The 21269-nt window shown below is 38.3% G+C and overlaps 1 pseudogene; it reads left to right on the top strand.

Moving 5' to 3' along the window:
• The first annotated feature begins 20055 nt into the window (after positions 1-20055).
• LOC117013199 (glycine cleavage system H protein, mitochondrial-like) overlaps positions 20056-21269 on the top strand; it is a 52299-nt pseudogene continuing 51085 nt past the window's right edge.

Here is a 21269-nt window from a genome sequence, read left to right as displayed (position 1 = left end):
ATACTCATTTTCAAAAAGATTTGGAAGAAGGTAGAATCTACTTAGTCAAATTTTCATAGAAAACATTTCTGTTCGCAGGAAAGATTGAGAAGGATGAAGGAGGGTCTGTCTGGGGTTTTTCTTTTTGGTGTTAGTTCTGGCTACTGTAATAGAATACCATAGACTGGGTGGTTTAAACAACAGAAACAATTCTCAAAGTTCTGGAGGTTGGGCTGTCCAAAATCAAGTTGCTGGCTGGTTCATTACCTGGTGAGAGCTCTCTTCCTGGTCTCGGGTTTATAGAAAAGAGAAAGAGAGGGATTTGTTTCAAGGAATTGGCTCATGTACTTGGAGGCTGGCAAGTCCAAAATTGGCCAGGCAGGCCAGTAGGCAGTCTGGGGACCCAAGGGAAGAGTGGTTACAGCTGGGATCCAAAGGCAGTCAGGAGGCAGAATTCTCTCCTTGGCAGGACTCAGTCTGTTGTCTCCTAAGGCCTTTGACTGATTAGATGAGGCCCACTCACATTTTGGAGAGTAATCTGCTTTACTCAAAGTTAACTGATTTAACTGTTAATCTCATCCAAATATGTCTTCGCAGCAATATCCAGACAGCTGTTTGACCAAATATATGGGTACTGTGGCCTAGCTAAGGTGACACATAAAATTAACCATCACAGCCACTTATGCTGGCGCCCCACGAGGATAGAGGTTGTGATTGCATTGTTCATCGGTCTATTTCTGGACTTTTGACGCTGTGCCAAGTGCAGTGCCAGGTATATAGTAAAAGCCCCAGTATTTCTGGAAAGATTAGCTGCTTTTGAAGATTGGAGCTACATGGTCCATTACCCAGAAGATAATGTACTACAAAGCAGCATTAATGGTAGGCAAAAACACAAGAGAGGGCCTGGTCAAAGGGTAGGGATTGTTTACGGCCTTTCTGTCCAATGTCTCTTGGACTTGATACTGTATCCATGGATGAATTATCAATGAGAAATGACAGTTAGAGACCTAAAGTTACCCTCTATTCCTGATTGAGGCAAGGGCAAAGTTGAAGGTGCACTTGGATATTCTGAAAATTTTAGTAAATAAAATTGGGTTAACAATTTACTTATGGTACATTAAAAAAAAAAAAAGCCTCATTTCCTATAAGGAATGATTTTTTTCCCTATGAGGTTTTGATTTTTTTTCAGAATGAACTTGATTCATACTATCTTTCATACTGGTGGATATACTGTTCTGTAGACATTGCATGATGGACTTCTCAGGTCATGGAAACAAGTAGATATTTGAGCTGAGATTTAAGTATCTCTGCTTTGCCATTGCTATGTACACAAACAAAAATGTTTTCTTGGAAAACAAGTCAAAAGTTCATGTCAGCCTTTTTTGGGGTGCAATTCACATTAAGCCTTGCTAACACAAGTGCAATTTTTGCATCCATGACCTGATTTCTAGCCCTGTTTTGGCCTGGGATGCATGACCTTTCTATAAATCATGGTTGTGAATTAGCTATCCATGTTGGTGTACTCTGTATTCTGACTCACGATTGGAGGTTAAGTGGCAATAGCTTTTGAGTCTTTAATTCTTATCCCTTCTGCTTCTGTATCATTTATGGAGACTTTTCACAATGTACTTCTTAACTCTAAGCTTTTCTTTTGTTTGGTTTCTTTTGCTACAAAATACCAGAGACTTCATGAGTTACTGGACGGTCAAGTAGGCTTAACCAGGGTTAAGGAAAACCTATTTTCAGCTTTGACTCATGTCTTCTTTCCTCTATCTTTTCTTTTGGACTACCAGCAACCTTATTTTATTTTTACCATAAAAAAATACCTTTATTGTTGTTTCTAAATATAAATATCATATCTATCTTACAAGAACAAACTCCTCTGAAAAGTATAAAGAAAGTGAAATTTATTTCAAATATCTCTTCATTAGACAACCATAGTTAGTACTTGGCTAAATATGATGAAGATAGGCAAATCTCTCTTTCTCAAGTGTGTGAATGTGTGTGCAGGTGTGTGTGTGCACATGTGTATATACACATGCAATATTTGATATGCTTCTGTGTTTCTCTATATCCCTATTCTCCATATCCCCAAAAGGCTACTCTCACTAGGCTTCCTTAACATCGGGCTTCTAATTGAATTGGGCCAATCAGAAGTTCCAGAAGGAAGTCAGAAGGAGGGATGAGAATACGAGCTGAAGGTTTATTTCTTTAGTTCCTTCCCTCCCTGTTGGCTTGCCTATAAATCGTGTCTCGTGACTGACACCTCTACAAGTCTCTTAACTTCTGGATTCTGATAACTGCAGCCTCCCATCAGGCCTAGGGGTTTTATAAGGGCTCCAGTGAAACAGCCCGAGGGGAGGTACTGTTCCTTACGTCCCTATAGAGTGCTCACTCATGTAAAAGTTCCTTCTATAAAACATTCTTCAAATTAACCTGATCTGAATGTGCCATCTGTTTCCAGTCCTTATGAACAATTCCCCCTGTGCGACACAGAAACACACACACACACACACACACACACACACACCACTTAATTTACTGAAATGGGATGGCACATGCTACTACAACACTTTTTGATTATTCTAGTCTCATCCTGATGGCTATTTCAATTATTCCATTTTTCAACACTATTAGCAATGAGCCCATTAACACCCTCATTTATGTATTTTGCCAAATTTTTGCAAGGTTCTTTTATGGTAAGTTTCAAGTTTCTATGTCATAGGGTATGTATATATTTGAAATTTGGTATATATGTTAACTTTTTTTTTTTCCCTTTTAGGTTGTTGCACCAAATGGGATCCCTACCAATAGAATGTACATTTCTGTGTCCTGCATTCACTCACCAGTACTGTATTTTATCAAATATCTTAATCTTTGCCCATCTGAAATATGAGGAGTGTCATTATCATTTTAATTTTCATTTCTTTAATTATGAGAATATGTTCCACACGTTTATTTAGCCATTTGTATTTCTTGTCTTGGGAACTGCCTGTTCACACCCAATCTGATTTATCGTACTTATTTTCATAATAGAGTATGGTCTATAGTAGAAAAAATAGATAACCTTAGAGCCGTCCTGATTTTACTCTAAGAGATGTTTTTTAAAGTCATATTAATCCATTGTACTTCTCCTTTAGGTTTCTAAATTACTGTTTTCTAAATGTATTGTGATTGAGTTTCCACAATGGGGAGTTGCAATGTATAACGCTTTGTCATTGGTAGAGGCTGTCCTGCTGCTTCTCAGATTGTATGATGAGCTCTTCTTTAAATGCTAGCCAAAGCTTTATTTGTGTTCTCTTCCTCAGATCAGGCTTTAGACGTTTGTCTTGACCTGTTCTTTGCCCTTCTGAAATGAGCTTTAACGGACATAGTTTGTCACCATCTTTCACTGACCCAATCAGTTCATTTTATTGGTGTATTTACACAGTAAAAGCAAGAGGCAGCATAATACACCTCTAAACATGTGCACAGTGAGGCTTCTATTCACAGATATCTAGAAATGTATGCAGATAACCCTGGGTAAGTCTGATTGTTTCCAGGTTTTCATGTGAAGTAAATAAGAGACTGGAACACACAAGGAATAACATTATGCCTTGACCAAAGCTTACACTTTGATTGGAAAGAAAAATCGAGTTCATGGAAGCATGGTAAGGAGAATTAAAGAAAACATGGTTGATGGTGAATTTATTTGACTCTGATTGAAAGATAATTTAAGTGTTACACACATACACACACACACACACACACACACACACACATTATATTATGGTTTCTCTAGTTTATCCAGAGAATTTCAACCTACCATATTTCCCCAAAAATAAGACCTAGCCGGACCATAATGCGTCTTTTGGAGCAAAATTTAATGTAAGACCTGGTCTGATTTTACTATAATATAAGACCGGGTCTTATCTAACATAACATAATGTAAGAGTGGGTCTTATATAGTTTTTGCTCCAAAAGATGAAATAGAGCTCATGGTCCAGCTAGGTCTTATTTGTGGAGAAGCAGGGTAACCTATCTTCCTGGACCCATTAGAAATTGTGTTGTTTCTAGACTAGATTCGACCATCTTGGGTAGGGTGGTGGTGTCTTCCTCAGTGGGAAAGGCAGTATAGGAACTGAGGTGAGTTGGATACCTATGAAGCACTGGTGAGTCACTGTTATTCATGGTCAAGCTATTCCACTTAATGTTCTCAGTCTCCCTCTGGGATAAGAATCGCCATCTCCATTGTTTGAAGTTAAGAGGCGTCCTCTGGATCACATGGAATAAGGAATGCGATGTTGGATTTGAACCTAGGTCTTTCTGATTCCAAACTCCATGCTATTCCCACTAGACCAGTGTTTCTCAAACTCTCTGTGATGCAAGACATTTTTGTTTTGGTTTGTGTTCTTGATCACAGACCAAAACATGGTCTAACGATGCCATGATTCGTATGAAGCTCCTGCTGTATGGAACACATCATGTAGATCCAATGACATCCAAACTGATCTAGACCCTGTTCAATGAGAGGAAGATTCGATCACAGGCTTAGATAGCATGACAATGTCAAATTGCTAGACAAGATTTTTAAACGTGTTATCTTTGCACTTACCACATTCTGACAACAAATAACTTGCAGAGTAGCTACAATCTGAAGACCGCTTTCTGTGTTGCAGTGAACTAGAAAACACTGTGAAAACCTAATGTATCGTTTGCTTTATACAAGACCACACGTTATTACTGAATTAAAAGTATGGAAGTTGGAATTCTGCCTTTATGGTGAAGTAAATCTAATACAAAATGGTCATTCAAAGCTTTTGTAGGAATAAATTATTCCCCGAGGAACTCACTTGAAAAGTAATAAACATGGAAAGTTGTTGTTTGTTCTCCACTAGGCAGAGGAAAACTAATTTCACAGTTTGTTGTAGCTGAATGTTTGACATTCGTTATCTTTATTCTTATTCTGTGTTGTGGATATTTAATCTTTCCTTTGGAAAATTACTTTTTATTTAATGAGATATTTTGCTCAGTCCATTTGTAAATAAAGCAACCATACTTAAATAATTCAGATTCCTGTGGTTCTCATTTTACATCTGATTTCTTTCAGTCGATATGCCAGTCTAAATGGCTTGATTATCTTCCCAAATTATCTTGCCAGGAATACTCCACAGGGTTTTTCCTATGGAAACTATATGAAATAGTTAATAATTCAGCAATTTTGGCATTATCACAACTTACCCGAAGTGCTCTTATCCATGAAGAACATAAAAAGAAAAATCACTCTGGTATCAGCATAAACGACATAGGAGTGATCCCTGGGTATTTAAAGAAATACCTTTAACCAGTTGGGAAGATATTTTAATAATTTATCTCCAAATTATTTCTCTTCAGTATGTTTGACCTAAACAATATACATGAATAAGAATGTGTTCCTGCTTTAAAAATTAGTTTATTTTGTAAAGAAAACAATGTACATTTTCTTTCTTTTCTGAGTTTTTTATGTTGGTTATGGAGAATAATAAAGGGTAAGATTTAATATAACAGCATATCTTTATTAAGGTAATATCTAACTTCTGTAAATAGTGTAATAATTGCTATTCTTGGTGAACACTAGAGCTTTTATCCATTGTGAAAGTTCTGAATTTGGCAGGTCTTGATATAATTAGCCATTGTTTTTGAGGATATAGTAATAAAATATTTTGAATTTGTCTAAATCGTCATTTGGACTAATGAGAGACTTAAGAAGTAGTAAAGAATAATGTCTGAAAACATCTACTTGGTTAAGTGATAGTAAAAAAAAACTAAAACATAAATACATGCAGTTGACCTTTCTTTTTTGTGGGTTCCATAGATCAAAAATATTTGGGAAAAAAATGTTACCTATTGTTGACATTTACTATGCAGTCAGGCCTACAATGGCTGTGTCTGTACTGTACATGTACAACTTTCTTTTTCGTTATTATTCCCTAACCAATACAGTATAACAACTATTTACATAGCATTTTCATTGTACTAGGTATTATAAATTATCTAGATATTATTTAACATACATAGGACTATGTGAGTAGGTTACATGCAAATACTACGCTACTTTATATGAGGAACTTGAATATCCTTGGAGTTTTGGTATTTGCAGGGGCTGCCTAGAACCAACCCCTTGAGGATACCTAGAGGATAATTGGGAGGGCAAAATATCCAAGACTAACCCAATTCCTCATGCTCTACATAGGAGAAAAGCTGCCGTCTCTGGCCAATGTGGGATATATTTCACTGTTGGAACTTTCACTCTAGAGTTGGTGGCCTTAGATGGTTGAGAACCACATCTCTTTGACTCTGCACAACCAAGCAGAATTCTGAAAGCTATTTCCCTCTTATTTCTACTATTTGTATCTAATTTAGGTCTGTATTTGTTTCCTCGAGCTGCCATAACAAAGTACCAAAAACTGGGTGGTTTAAAACTATAGGCATTTATTTTTTCACAGTTATGGAGGCTGGATGTTCAAAATCCAGGTGTCAGCAGGGTCATGCTTTCTCTGAAATCTGTAAGGAGAATACTTCTTTGCTCTTCCTGGCTCCTAGTGGCTTGCCAGAACTATTTCGTGTTCTTTGGCTTTCAGCTGCATCACTCTAATCTCTGCCTTCATTGTCACATGGTGTTCTATGGCCATCTTCTCCTAAAGACATCAATCACGTTGGATGAGGGGCCCACCCTACTCCAGTATGAACTCACCTTAACTACTTACATCTACAATGACCCTATTTTCAAATAAGTTCACGTTCTGAAGTAATTATCTCTTTAGGGAACACAATTTAATCCATAAAATGGCCTGAATAACATTTTTTGTTTTGCAATTTCAGGTGAATATTCTGGATCAAGCAATGCTTTCTACTGTCACACAAGTATTTGTTAAAGCCTGTAGAATTTCTTGAATGCCAGGTACTGTAATATACAACACACACACACACACACACACACACACACACACACACACTTATTACAGCATTACCAATCTATGTATTCTCATTTCTTCTATTCATAAATCACAAGTTACCTTGATAAAGCTTGGGTGATTTTTTTCCCAAGGTGGAATTTGGGTCCAGGGATTAGGGTAGAGATTCAGTGCTTATCGTCTACATTGTGAGCACTGTGCTGGCCACATTTATTACCCTGTTTCATCCTTACCAAAACACTAAAAGGTAGTATAATAACTAAATTCTATAGATGAGAAAAACATGACCTAGAGATAATAAATTAACTTGTCCTGAAGAGTTATATGGATGAGCCAGTATTCAGACTGTACCACATAGCCTTCTAGTTCTCAGGGACCAAGAAGAAAGTGAGAAGAGAAGTTGAAGAAATCGTACATGGCATAATAGTTTGGTTCTTTTCAGCAAAGTGGGCAGTGTTATAACCCATCAAAGCTAGAACCTTCCTAGGCCACTCCATATTGCCCACAACGCAGTCACTGCCACATTTTTCTTAGTTTATTATTGGAAAATATTGGTAACTTTTATTTACATAGTAACAAATTGCCTCAGTTTAACTTCTAATTTCAGAATTGACTAAGGTTAATTGAGGTCCCAGAGCCCATATATGAAGAGTTAAAGATTTAAACACCAAAAACCTATACCCCACTCAGAGCAATCAACATATAGCAGACAAGTGACAGGATAATTGTTGTGTGATTACAACTGTGTACTAGTAATTATTTCAACAATCTTATTGGCCATCTAATCAGAAACTGTCAGTATGTCAGAAATGGGTTATACTACATGACTTTCACAGTAAGGTAGCAGCCAGTGCCACAATCTTTATCATTATTACTGTGGCTGTAGTAACAGATTGACTCAGACCTTGATCTTCTAGCACTTTCTCTTCCCCTAGCCTCGTTGCATGTTGCATAGACACATTGCATGTTCTCACATACTCTGGCTTACATACTCCAATCTCTCTGAAGCAAAAGGTTTTTCTGTACATTTCTCAAATATATGAGAAACCCAATGCCAGAATCCTATTTAAGTGGTCCACGTGTTGAAACCACCCCTAGTGCCTTTTACTATATCTCGTCATTATTGTAGCAAGAAACGGCACCTTCAAAGTAGGTAATCTGAGAAAGCTGTTTGCAGAGCTGTGGACGAGATGTAGGGAAAGCATAATATACAATGCCACTCCTACGACTGGAAACAGTGGAACACCATGACCACGCTTTGTCCTGAAAGAGCATGGGTAAAGAGCAGTTAACAAAACATGGCAAGTAAGAGAGCTGTGTGTGGAAGGCCACACAACAGACTCTAGGACCTAGGACCGTTAGCTCAGGGATATAATAACTCACTTCAGAGGTCACTTGATATTGCCTAGCAGAACATAGCAGGAGAGCAATAGGGGAAATAAATATTGGGTCCTCACTCTCTTCTTCACGTCCAGTCTCCCGCTAGTCAAACCCAGCCAGAAGAGGGAAGACAAAGGAGGCAGTCCACACAAGTCAGCCACCCAAGACACAGAACAGGATAGGGAAAATGGATCTTCATTAGGCAAAGGGGAAAATGCACAGTGTACATTTTCCAACAAGTCAAAGTGTTTCCATTGGTCTCCGTGGGAGTTAAGGACACAGACTATCTAGGGAAACATTTGTCAGATTGCCCCCAACCTTATACGTTAACAACACTCACAGCGTGGACTCCAAGTGATATTGATACGATGGTGCTTTGATACTCCCCTTTCTTCCACCAACATGATCCCAGCAAGTTTTATGGGAGGTCAGTGTGGGCCCAACATTGCCCAGAACAGAGTTTTTAAGAGTTCATCAGAGCTGCTGGTGCTCTGGGTAAGCTCTCCAATCCATCTCCTTGGTCCCTTTCCCCCCCAGCAGTTTTCATCTGATATCAATAAATTGGCTACCAGATCAATCTCAAGAAAATGATGGTTCATTTCGAGTGAGAGTCTAATAGGACTAATCACTCAGGACCTTACGGCACACTTTAAAACACACCTTCTCTCAACCGTAGCTCACACCCGACTGACTGCACCGAACAAGTTGAAATTTGTCACACATTGTTACTAAGGTTCGACGTGCCGCTTCCCATATTGAAGATCTCTGCCTTTCCCTTGGATGGTATTCAGTAGCAGCATGCACTGTATTTTTTGATCTCCAAAACAGAACTGTTGATTCCTTCCTTTCTCTTCCCCTAAATTGTTCCCCCCACCAGCCTACCCCATCATAGAAAATAATATTACCGTTCATCTAGTTGCCCAGACCAAATGCTTCTCTTCGCCTAGAACTCAAATTTAAACCATTAGCATTTTCTTTTAGCTATAGCTTTAAAATTCCCCAGATGTGACCATTTCATAGCAATTATATGGACTCCAGCTAATAAAATTCATCACCACCCCTCACTTGGGTTATTGAACGTGGTAGTTTACTGATTTTCCCACTTTTACTCCTTCTTCTCTATACTCGATACGGACCAGTCAAAACAATATTCTTAAAACACCTATCGGATCTAGTCACTTTCCTACTCAAACTTTCCAAGTGTTTCCAATCATATTTACAGTAAAATGTAAACACCTTACATAACTGCCAATCTTACCTTCAACCATTCTCCCCAAGCTCACTATGCTCTTTGTAGTTTTTGCTATTTGTATACCATTTAAGCTCTTCCCTGTTTCACAGCATTTGGCTTGCCATTACCTTTCTTGGGAATATTCTTTCTTAGATATTCACTTGAATTGTTTCCTTCCTTTTTTCAAATATTACTCTCCAGAAAAACCTCCCCAATCCACCCCACCTAAAATTGATTCATTTCCTCAATTTATCAAAAATCAAAGTCATTTTGGGTTATGTTCTTAACCTAAAAAAATAATGGTGCTCAATTCTAACTACTCAAGAAAGGTAAGATGAAGCCATGTCACTGAAGCACAACAATGATTCTTATTCTGAGAAGTTGAAATTAATTTTACAGATAATTTGTCATACTTCACAATATCACATGAAGAACTGAGGGGTGGGTATTACAATTAAATACATAATCACATACAGAATAATCATTATAAAAATTAAGATTGTGCTGTACCTCTTATGTAATCAAAGTTTTATATAAGAGGTAAAAATATGATAACCACTGCTTTATTTGTCATAACATTAAAGCTATGTTGCCACCGAACTGAATATTGCTATTGTAGGCCGCAGCCATGCTTCAAAGGAATAGAATATTTCTCCTTGGGTCTTAGTTTTACTTCTAAAGGCAATCAAAGTGCTGAAGCTTTTATGAATGAGTTAGAAGTAGCAAGCATCAATCATTGTCAAAATCTTATCAACTAGGAAACTAATTCCCCCAAAACATAATTTTGTTGAAATACTATTAGAATTGAGTCTTATATCAAAATAGAAGACATGAAAAATATGTCCACTTTTGAAACCACAGAAACACATGCAATGTGTCTTACTCTGCAATTGCACTAAACATTGATTCAGCTGCTGGATGCAAGGTTCACTTAATCTGGCAATGCTTAGTGCAAAAATGATGAGGCTATTACTTTTTAGCTTTGCCTTCAATCCAATAAAGAGAGTACAATTTTCCACTGTCAGGTGTCTCATTATTAGATCACTAACATTTTCAAAAACTTTTCTGCATAAAGATGAGGTTAAAGCAATTCATACATGGCCACAAAACTTTCCAGTTTCAATATATGAGGGACAATAATGAAAGTTTATCAGAGGCATTTTCTTTCCCCATTTTGATGCCAGTTTTCTCACTTCATGACTCTACATAGTCATAGTTATCATAATAGAAATAAACCTGCTCTTTAAAAGAAGAAATAAAAATGCACACAATCTGTTTCAGATGTCCATGAGTACAAAGCAAGGAAAATAGATTTTGGAAAGATAATGCCCCTGTAGCTTCAGGTTAGGAAATTGAAGAAAGGTCTAGCAGGTAAGAATGTGTATTTGAATCATCCTGTATTTCAGAAAACAGTACCCAGCACAAATCTACGAGACAGAACTTCATTCAATCTATTATTTTAATTGTTTTTTCAATCACAGATTTGGGACTACTGCACTTTTTTTTTTTTTTTTTGGTTGATTGCAGTCAATGAATGACCATGATAATAAATGGCTCTCTATGCTGTGCTCCTATTCTGTCCTTTAGTTCAGCTAGGACATGCTGGGCATACTATGTGCTGGGCATACTCAGCAACAACTTGTCGATCACCGTATATTTTGCCACCAAACATAATGTCAACAACAAAAGGTGACAGGAGTAGATTGTTGTTTCTCCAAGTGCAGTTCACAAAGCATTTGAGACACATTAAGAGATTTTTTATGGTATGCTAACAACTGTTTTTGTTTCCTTTTAGCAATTTTAATTTTAAAAATACATTCAAATCTTATTTCATGATGAGAATGTACATCCTCATCAATCCTCTTATTTCATGGATATGTAATTTATGTATATTTAATAAATATTAAAAGTTAGTCATTGAAAGATGACTAAAGCTTATGAAAGATTATACTAATATACATGGATGACACCAGTGTGAAGCATCCTTTCTCTCTTTACGGCACCAGTCTTGAATTATATTAAAATCAACTCATTTACTAGCCATTTTGTGAGCTAATCGTTGTAAAATGTTGTGTAAAATGTAAAGCTGTACTTATAGTTAAGGCGTTTCGAGTCTAAGACAGAACAAGAGGTAAGTACGTATTGGAGTATATCAAGAATTCAAAGAGATGAGCAAACACAGTTCTCTGGCAGTTCAAGACTAAAAATCACATCCAGTTGCAGGACTTTAAGAAAGGCTTTGTGGGGGAAGAAGCAATGCCGGGAAACTTGAAACATAGATTCTCACCATTGGGGATAAGGGAGGAAGCTGTATTCCACGCAACCAATGGCCTAAACAAAGCATTTGGACTCATCCTCGGAGATGGAAATGCCATCATTAAATGCAACAGCAAGGTCAAGAGAGAGTAAATGTAATCACCTTTGTAGGGGGAGCCAAAGAAACGACACTTCATTTATTAGAACAGAATTTTTCTTAACTGAGGTTTTCCACTGACCTTATTTCACTTATTGGAGATCTCATCTGTAATTACAGAGGCATTTTTTTAAATGAATGACTCATTTGAAAACTATACTTTCAAATGTCATATTTTCTAAGACTCAAGAGGGATTTTCTCTATTTTTAAAGATCAGTTTTGAGGGGCAAGTGTTTTATATATACAACTTAATCCCTTGACATACTACACAAAGACAGAAATTCTTTAGTATTCATGATGCTTATTTCTACTTCTGACATTTCTGTCTTCCAAGGTGGCTTCCTTAATCCAAATACAGTATATGGACTCAATTCATCACTTTGTAATTTTTAATTGCAGGTGCATTAAGAAAACTTTTTTTAACGTTCAGCTGCAGCATTTATACCAGAGATACTTGACAATGAACTGCCAATCGATAGATTTATTTTTTACCTTCATGTCATTTTTCTGTGACAGTGTCCTGGGTCGGCAGGGAGATTTTGCAGATTCTAAACTAAATTGCAATCCATTAGTAACAGCTTTAATGTGTGTGTAATCATCTCTTATGAATGGGATACATTGATGTACTGAGAGTATAGATTTTCCAAGAAAATGTAGTGATGAGTGGAAATTCTCCTGGGGTTGTTTCTACCTGGATACCCTACCAATAGCTGAAGTCAACAGGGAATGATGCTGGCACTTGTTCCACAAAGCTTGAAATACTGAGCGGAATTGATGGACTCAAAATAATCCATCATACTGCTGACTATCCTGAGACTACATTCTTATCCAAATTGTGTTTCAAGGAGCACTGGTTCTTGGCAATGTTAGTTAAATTTCAAATAATTTGGGGTAAACACAGTGCATAGTATTTTTTTTTTTTACAGATTCCAAACACTAACTTATTTAAGGAACATATACAGGGGAAGGCACACATCAAAATTCTCATTCTGTCTTCCCACAATAGTTTTGTAGCTATATATTTGTTTTGAATTTGTGTCCCCCATCACTTGAACCAATTTGTAAAGGACATTGCTAACATATTTAACTAAATGCAACTTTTCATTCATCCTAAGATTTAGAAGTCAACAAGAAAAATAGCCAGCAAAACAAAATCTAAGTGTACAAGTAGGTGTTTGTTTGTTTGTTTGTTTTGAGAAATCTCTTAAATAATTTTTAAACTCTATCAAAGACAAATCAAGATTAAGATTAAAATGAGTTAGAAATTCAGAAGGGACACCGAGTAATAGAAATGCAAATAAAGTGAGCATAGAAACTAGAATATTGAGAGTTGTTTAAAATGATGTTGCATCATATCCTACTTTTGTGTAAGGAAAGGAGAAATATAAGAGTATATATTTGATTTCTCTCATATTTGCACAAAGAAAAACTGAAAGTATACAATTAATAAAATTGTTACCTGTAGGGAGCCTGGGGCAAAACACTGGAAAGGGACAAGGGCTGGAACAAAACTTTTCAAAGTATAGATTTTATAGTATTTGATATTGAATCGTGTGAATGTTTCAAACTAAACTTAAAAGTAAAATAAAACATTGTTTCATTTTTAAATGTAAACAGAGTTTCTTTAGTTGCTCATATGAGAGAGTTCAAAATTGGAGTAGGATATAATGGTGCATCAGTGTTCAGGATTTCTTGTCTTTGCAGCTAAGAAAGCAAGATATAAAGAGAGGGAAAGAGAAAGGAGAAGAAACTGGTAGGGTGTTTGTGAGGCAAACATTACTAATTTATGAGAAATGAGAGTATAAATTCACATTGAACGCATGAAAGTTTACAGTGGTTCCCTGTGAATGGGCAAACACAGACCTAGTAGACAGACGCCATAAGAATGGAAACCAGTATAATGAATAGAAAGGACATGCTGATGGAAATCATTCTCCTTCTTCAAACATTTGGGCAATTACGTTTTTGAACTGATATATTCCTCAAAGAATCAAAAGTAAAAGATGAAACACTCTTCCCAGGGGAGAAAAATATACATATACATGTATACAAAAATTGTGCATGCAATTTAGAAATTAACACTGAAGCCACAGGTCTCAGCGGACAAGCCTCCATATTTTCACAGGTAGAATAGACACTCTGAGGCAAAGAGAACCTGAATTAACTCTCAGCTCTACCACTGGTGGCTTAGTGACCTTGGATAAATTATTTAACTTCTCTGAGCCTCAGTCTCTTCATCTTCAAAACGGAGTTGCTGATCTCTGTGTTACTAACATAAGGGGAAAATTCAACAAATAGTAACTATCAGTATTGTTATTATAATATGATGGCTGTCAAACTAGAATAGCTGAAGGAAAAGATAGTTTGCCAAATCATATCAGAGTACCTGATATGTCCTGCTTCCGCCGCTTGGGGACAAACTGGGAATCCTTTTGATATTCGATGTAAGTGTTCTGAATCCTATTGCCACTCATCATAAAATGTCTTTCCATCTCCCCACCCAGATATCTTTCCTTTTATAATAATTTTAGTGAAGTTAGACAGCATCCTCAATCCAGTGATGGTGTAGAGCTCACGTGGTCGGGAAAGAATGCCACGTTCTGGGGCTTTTATCACCGTCTTACGGGGTGGTTGATGGTCTTACAATCTAATTGGATTCTTGAAGCACATGCCAGCTTTGAGGGTCTGGAAGTAGCTTCTCAGGGTGCAAAGAACAGTTGGGGTTAAGAACATTTGTCGAAGCAGTGTCATTTTAGATGTTATAAAAATATACAATTATATAAAATCATGATTCCTGTGTCCCTGGTAGCTTCAAGATAGGGGATGTGCTACCAAAAACAGTGTGCTGAGCTTTCCTTTATTTGAAGGGAAGAAAGGGGGACAAATCATACCCCTTTGGAATCATGCAACGATTAATCAAAAAAGCTGTCACCTTTCCCTCACATTGTAAACCGTCAAGGAATATTTCTTCATATTAAGACAAGATCAGTTGTAACAAGGTAAAGATTTAGAAAAGCCCACTCAGCATTAGTTCATCAATACTCCGGCAGTCTTTGACCCACTTTGAGTAATTAGATAAAGGGAAAACGAAAATACCTCAGCACAAGCCTGAGCATTTGTTTGTCATGCCATCAAGATCTTTACTCAGACCAGTGCTTCAGTTTCATCCTGCCCCCTTTGGTGGTTTTCAAAGATGAGCTCACAATGATTGAACATAATATCTAAGGGTTTCAATGGTGAGGGTTGTGGAATGTCTATGCAGCTGACACAATAAATATGAGTAATAAGCACACTTCCATTCATTTTCTGTTCTGCTGTACTATTAGTCTTCAAAAAAAAAAAGGTTTGAGATTTAAATTACAAGTAGCAAACTGATGGCATGTACTTTTGACTCGTTAGGTGAAGCCCTCATTCTATATGGCTCTTGACCTTGAATTGCCAGGAGAATATCAGCATCATAGCCATAACCTGCTATTATGCTTTTAAACTGTCCACGTTAGTGCCACAGAACACAGCACTTAGGAGAAAAGACCTAATGACACGAATGTGTAGCCGGTGCCGCTTCAGTGACATAAACCTAACAAATCTATTCATCAACTCTCTCTTTCCTGAGGATGGCTTTTTTAGATCTCAGTTCACTCCTTTAAAAACTCAGTGATGTTCAAATTCACTTTAGTGTGTTCTGTACAGCAATAATCACATCTAATGTTCTTTTTAGGGGACGAGTTCAAAGATGCGCTGTACAGATTTTCTTTCTCGCTCTCACGCTGCTCTCTCAATGCAATGGCAGCCACTTTGCACTTCCTAGACTTAGGGGAGATGGCATTTCCTAAATCTGATCTTTTCCCAAAGACGAACCTCTTAGCCCAATTTTTTAATGATGCGAAGCCTCAAAATATTTGGGTTTTCCAATATTTCAGGCTCCTGTACTTAGAGAATACCTACCTACAGAATGGCCTTTTATTTCTGCGTGCATGCCTGCCAGTCCTCTTCTAGCGCATCCTTCATACAATCCTTTGCTAAGTCCACAGTTGTAACTGATCCACAGGACTGAACTTTCGTTTTCCAACCTCTCCCCCAGGGCTGCTGACTGAGGACCATGATTTGCCTTCCAATCTACCACAAGCAAACATTATATTGAATGTGTCGCTACTGTATAGCACGGGTCATCATATTCTCAGTCTCCAAGATTCGTTATTCTTCACTAGGACAATATTCTATATTTTAGATTTTATCACTGTAGCATTTCACCTCCCGTACCAATTTCTCTTCCCATCACGTTAGATAAGCCTCTGCTGAAATAACAACTCTGAAAATTCAGTGACAGAGCACACTAAAATGGGTTACATGCCTTGTGCCACGCTCCTCCATGAACCAAGAGTTTGGAACTCTGCCTCCCAAAGTCACTTGGTGATCCAGGGTACACTGAGCTCTGCCACGTCACAACAGTGACATAGTATGAAACATTGCCTTCTTTGAAACGCTCATCAGAACACAGAACATAGGGAAATGACATTGCTCCTCTGCGCCTCAGCCTGAAAATGATGCACGTCACTTGTGCTCACGGCCCATTGGTCAGGACTAGCCTCTTGGTCCTGTGTAAATGAAAGAAGGCTAAACTACGGAGGGCTATTCATTGAGCAGTAAATGCCTGCCATACTATATAGGTAAGTCATATTGACCAATTCCTGTGTCACTTTTTCCTGTAGATTTCCTATGACTTCCCTAGTTTTCATCACGTGATTATAGCTCCTTCGTGATTTCACCAAAATTCTATTTGAATTTTCACACTTCCTTAGAAGCCTCTTATCGCCAATAGAGATTTAATTTCTCTCCTTGATTAAAGTCTAAACATCATCACTCTGACAAATTTTTAAACGTGGATATTTATAGTTATATAAGAAAGCAATTGATGAAGAAAAAATGTTAGATATATGCAGGTAAAAATAAAATATGGAATAATAGTTTCTAAGCCCTGAAGCTCTGAAATGACAACAGCTGGAATAAATCATACTCTTTGAAATATGAACCAAAAGAAATTCACATTGAGAATGGTCACTGATGTTCCATGTTAATAATAGATTACAATGTCTTTGTGAAACTTGTCAACTTTTGCCTGTCAACTGAAAACATTGAAGTAAAATATTAAAGATATCGCCACCACTACAATCCATACATAATTAATAATTATGACATATATTACAGTCATGAACATGTTGTAAATTAATACAGATAGGATTCACATACCATTCTGAACTTGGGAAACAAATCTTACCAGAAAGGGAAAGATATTCATGATAATACTGCCCAGAGCTGCAAGATGACTGAATTTGTCGCCCCAGCTCCATATCTCAGAGATTGATACAGAAGAAACACAATAGAAGTCTTAATATTCAGCAGCTATGAAGAATGAAGTGCTCAGAATACGCAAGTGTCTGATTCACCCTAGGTATGATGTGTGGAATACCAGTTTTTTTTTAAAGAATTAGGATATGATAGAATCTAATTTTCATTTAAGTAATATAATATAATTTAGTATTTCTTTGATGATTCAGAACACACTTGAAGATCTCACGGTATCCATGCAATATATGTGGGTCAACATCGTTCCGAAGATTTAGATGAATGCTGTTAACTCCAGTGAATAAGAGGTATTATCGTTTTTGGACCAATGCAGGCCACAGTACTCATTCTAATCCTGTCTCTTTATGTGTCCTTAAGCAATATATTCTCTCTGAAGAACTGTCCTTGTCATTACAGTTAATTACTATTTTACATTATTACCAGAATATTCTTTGATCAAGTGAATTCCATGCTTATATTAGAGTAACACTTAGATTGTTTATATTTTAATATTAATTAATTTTATGTGATTCTATTTAAATTACCCCATGTATTTTCTTGTACCAGGAAGTTAGTAGTCAGATTGAACAGATTCAGTTCAGTGGGTCTGCGTCTGTTGAAACTCATAACATTTAAAATCAATTGTGTTCTGACATGTCTACATACCCTGATATCATCTAAATACACTCCTCACTTGAAGAAATGGGACAGATTTTTTACGCTTAACATGTTCCGTGCTGCTTCACATTCACATCTTTGTTTCTCAGGTATCAACTGGCATTCTTCCTTCCTTTATCCAGTCTTCTCCACCACATGAAGTTCTATGCATCTTTCAAGGTCAAATCCTAACATCAGGTCCTCCAAGGTCTTGCTCACATTGAATTGTTGAATGCATGCAGTGTTCCAAATACATTGTCAAGGTGTGAAGTAGCATGAACAAAAAAAGACAAGGTCCTTTCTGTGGAGAAACATATGATGTGGTGGAGGAGACCCACATACAGATAATTTCAATAGGATGTTGTGAGCCCAGTGGTAGAAGTGTGCACACACGTTAGCCATTACTTAGTTGAACTCCCAAAACAGGTTGCTGAGGTACCTGCCTCTTATGGCAATAATCTTATGCAGTAGTAAAGTACAACAGAAACTGATTCTTTTAAAGGTTTTATTGGGGAAGGGGAACAGGACTTTATTGGGGAACAGTGTGTACTTCCAGGACTTTTTCCAAATCAAGTTGTTGTCCTTTTCAATCTTAGTTGTGGAGGGCACAGCTCACCTCCAGGTCCAGTTGCCCTTGTTAGTTGCAGAGGGCGCAGCCCACCATCCCTTGCGGGAGTCGGGAGTCGAGGAGTCCAACCGGTAATCTTGTGGCTGAGAGCCCACTGGCCCATGTGGGAATCCAACCGGCAGCCCTTGGCTTCAGGAGCACGGAGCTCCAACTGCCTGAGTCACTGGGCCGGCCCAGAAACTGAATTTGAATCCAAGGTTTTTCACTTACATATTGTGACAGTGATCCAAATACTGAAATAGTTAAATTAGTATTTTTTTTTTATTTCTAATTGTGGTAAAATATACATAACACAAAATTGACTGTTTTGTTTTGTTGTGGTGGAGTTGGCAAAATATGCTCAGAAACTGATTGTGTCTTTGCCAGCAATTCATTTAACACAGATTTATTGTGGGAATTATAAGAATTTCACAAGGCAATAGCATACAGGATAATACCTGTTAATAAGCCAAATAAAGAATACTGTAGGGACAGAGCCAGGAGAGCAGTTTCCAGGCTCTAGACCTCGCATGGAAAGGTGCTGGCTCGGTAATTAGATAGCCATCAGCTGTAACCAGTTGATCATCAGCTGTGGCCAGTTAGCCATTGGCCACTGTTGTTTTGTATATAACTTCTGAGGCTATGTTAGCAAGGGCGGATGACATGGTTAGCAAGGGCAGGTTGCGGATTGCAGATGGTGCGGATCCTGTGGATCCTACTTCCTATGTCTCCCCCAGCTGCCAGCAAGAATATAGGCATGAACCCCAAATCCAGGATCCATTGTTGTTCCTTTTTGGCCTCACCATATCCTGCGTTCACCTGCCGGGAGTGTGAGTGAGCCCCTGCATTACTCCTGGCCCAGCTATCAAGGTTCTCCCAGTCAGGTAAGGGAGTCATCTACCCCCAGGCAAGAGGACATGTGGCCCCCAAACAATGCATGGTACCCGGTGGCCACTGTTCTAATGAGCTGGACCCCCGTGGAGGGGTGGCGGGATGTGGAGGGTTTTCTGACCAGCATAGGCCAGAGAAAGTGAAGGTCACTGCCAGCTGTGTGGGCTGGGAAGTGCTTGCTGAGGCAGCCGAAGTGTGGGACTAGACTGGTGGATGTTTGCTTCCTGTGTCTCGCCTGGCTGCCAGCGAGATTGTGGTGTAGGAAGACCCCTTGTTGCGGTGCTGGCAGATGTTTTCTTCTTGTGTCTCGACCAGCCGCCATCGAGAATATGTAAGCACCCTGGCTGTGCCCAGGATGTTGCATCTACCTCCAGGTTCCTCGCATAGGGCTCCTCACGGAAGATGCTTGTCTGGTAGATTGTGAGGCAAGAGCCTGGAGGGGTGGAGTATGGGGACAGGGCCAGGAGAGCAGTTTCCAGGCTCTTGACCTCGCATGGAAAGGTGCTGGCTCGGTTATTAGATGACCATCTGCTGTAAACAGTTGACCATCAGCTATGGCCAGTTAGCCATTAGCCACTGTTGTTTTGTATATAATTGCTGTGGTTACATTAGCAAGGGCGGATGACGTGGTTAGCAAACATGGTTAGCAAGTGTGGACTGTGGATTGCAGATGGTGCGGATCGTGTGTCTCCCCCAGCCACCAGCAAGAATATAGTGGTATGAACCCCCAATCCAGGCTCTGTTGTTGTTCCTTTTCGGCCTCACCATATCCTGCGTTCACCTGCTGGGAGCAGGAGCTGAGTCCATGCATTACACATACTCCATACAAGTGACAGATTAATCACACTATCGTTCCAGGCAAGGGAAGATGAAAGGAATAAAGTCCAAATTTAGTTTGAGTTGTACCTTTTATTCAAATTTGTTTTTTTGGGCGCGACAGCTTAACTAACCAGGAGATGACTTTCAGCTGCCAGCAAACAAAAGTAAGGTCTCCTGTTGCTAGATCACGTTGCTAGGGAACGGAGGCACAGGTGTTGGCAGGCAGGCTGATGTCCTTCATGGGGCCTACTGAGTGGCTTTCCACCACTGCCAGTAAGGGGTAGCCCCTACTGTGGCGGGAGGTCATCAGAAAGCTTATTTATATTAGCAAAGTGTTACCTTGCCCTCAAAGTGAAACTCTTGAGTAGTCGTCACATACCTTCACGATTTATTGTCTAATTGTCCCCTTAGCGTAGTTGTTTCTCCACAAGTTTTTATTGAGAAGCCCCCAGCTGAGTGCTTTTCAGTGAGCTGCTGAGTATTTATCAGTGATGGCAGATGAGATGATGACATCCTGATGACGCAGCTTATTTCATTCTTATATCAAAACGGCTTTACTTCTAAAAATAACTTTTGTCTTTGTCATAAACAAGTGGACTAAAAAAGTCACTTAAGTCACAAACAAGTGGATTTGAAATAGTATTAAACCAATGCACAGCATTTACCATCTTAAAATTTTTTAAGTGTACAGTTCAATAATGTTAAGTACATTCATGTTATCATTCAACCCATCTACAGAACTCTCTTTATCTTGCAACCTTAGTATTTTAAAAAGGGAATAATCATAGTTACAGGTTTGTCCAAGAATTGAATAACATACATGAAATACTAAGTTTATAACCTCACATATAGCTGATATTCAAATGACAGCTTTTTTTTTTTTCTATCCGTTCTCTCTAATGAGATGATATATTCTTTGAGTGGATGTATCTCAAATACAGATGTAATCTAAGTCTTATATAGCATTGTGGGGACAGAGCTGGGAGTGCAGTTTCCAGGCTCTCGGCCTCACGTGG

The sequence above is a fragment of the Rhinolophus ferrumequinum genome, chromosome 21, assembly GCF_004115265.2.
Source record: "Rhinolophus ferrumequinum isolate MPI-CBG mRhiFer1 chromosome 21, mRhiFer1_v1.p, whole genome shotgun sequence".
Lineage (NCBI taxonomy): Eukaryota > Metazoa > Chordata > Mammalia > Chiroptera > Rhinolophidae > Rhinolophus > Rhinolophus ferrumequinum.
This window is presented reverse-complemented; position numbering and strand designations above follow the sequence as displayed.